Source organism: Monoraphidium neglectum (genome assembly GCF_000611645.1).
Source record: "Monoraphidium neglectum strain SAG 48.87 unplaced genomic scaffold scaffold00728, whole genome shotgun sequence".
Taxonomy (NCBI): Eukaryota; Viridiplantae; Chlorophyta; class Chlorophyceae; order Sphaeropleales; family Selenastraceae; genus Monoraphidium; species Monoraphidium neglectum.
In genome coordinates, this window is record NW_014012900.1 from 1 (window position 1) to 1,495 (window position 1,495).

The window sequence follows — 1,495 nt, forward strand, 5'->3', positions numbered from 1 at the left end:
GTGCTCCGAGGCTGCCTGTAACGCGCGCGCAACCCAGCTCGGCCACTGCCCCCTTGATTCCGGCTGTCCAACCCGTCCCCGTCCCCCCACACGCCGCTTTCCCCTTGCCCTAATTGCCACAAACCAAACAGCCAACTGCTCGGCGGTGTTCGAGCGCCACCTGCAGCGCAGCGGCGTCCCCATCACGCCCGCCGGCCTGGCGGCCCGCCCGGTCTCGCCGGCCACGGTGACCGTCGTCCTCCTGCTGGCCGCCGGCTTCCAGAAGGAGCAGTCGGAGCTGGGCGCGGGTGACGCGCTGCGGCGGTGGCTGGGTGACGCCAAGAACCTGCGTGACGTCATCCAGGCGTCCGGCCTGAACCTGCCCGCCGGCGCCGAGGCGCTGTGGGTGCAGCGGCCCCAGGTGGTGCGCGGCCTGAAGCCCGGCGGCGGCGGCGGCGGCGACGCCAGGGCGGCCGCGGTGCGGCGGATCGTGATAGGGCTGTCGGTGCCGCTGGCCGTGTGCCTGGCGGCGCTCGTCGTCATCGCCAGCTGCGTGGTCGTGCGGCGGCGGCGGCTGGGGAGGCGGCAGGCTCAGGAGCAGGGGCAGGCGAAGGAGGCGGCCGCTGACGGCGACGGCAGCGGGAGCGACGGCGCGTCCACGCCCGGGCCCAGGGTGAGCCTCGCGTCCTCATGCCGGCAGACATGCGGGGTGCGGCGCCATGGTTGCGGCGTGGTTGCAGGCCGGCGGCGAGTGAGTCTTGCCTGATTGCCCGTAGCCACCACAGGCCACCGCCCAGGCGATCAGCAAAGCCTGCGTGCTCGTTCGCTCACCGCCGGCGCCGCCTCCCCCTCGCACAACCCGCCGCAGCGCCTCTCGACCGCCCTCACGGGAGACTCCACCTACAGCGGCAGCGGGGCGCCGCGCAGCAAGAAGCGCCGCTACATCGCGCCCGCGCTGCCAGCCTCTGCAGACAGCAGCGACGCCCTTTTGGAAGAGATGGCGGCGGCAAACCTGCGGGCATCAGGCGCCTCGTGCTCGTCGACTTGCAGGAAAGCCAGCGGCAGCAGCAGCGGCGGCGGCGGCAGCGGCGGCCGCACCGATAGCATCCCGCCCGGCGGCCTCGCAGCTGGGGGGCCCAGCGGCGAGCACGGGGACGGGACGGGCGGCAGCCGCCCGCTGCTGCAGTCGCTGGGCGACTCGGTGACGTCAGCGGTGCGGTACGAGATGGAGGGTGATGACGACGGCGAGCCGGGGCGGGACCAAGAAGCCCAGCCCAGGCCGGGGCCTGGCGAGGGCCTGGGGATCCGGCGGTCGTCGAGCGGGCGCATCAGGTCACGCGCCGGCGCGGCGGGCGGAGCGGCGGCGGCGTCCGGCCTTCTGAGCAGGGAAGGTTCCGGGCCGCTGCCTGTGGTGGGCGAGGTCGTGGATGGCAGCAGCGGCGAGGGCGGCGGCGGCGAAAGCAGCGGCGGCATAGGCGGCGGCATAGGCGGCAGCGTCGGCGCCGGCAGCGGCGGC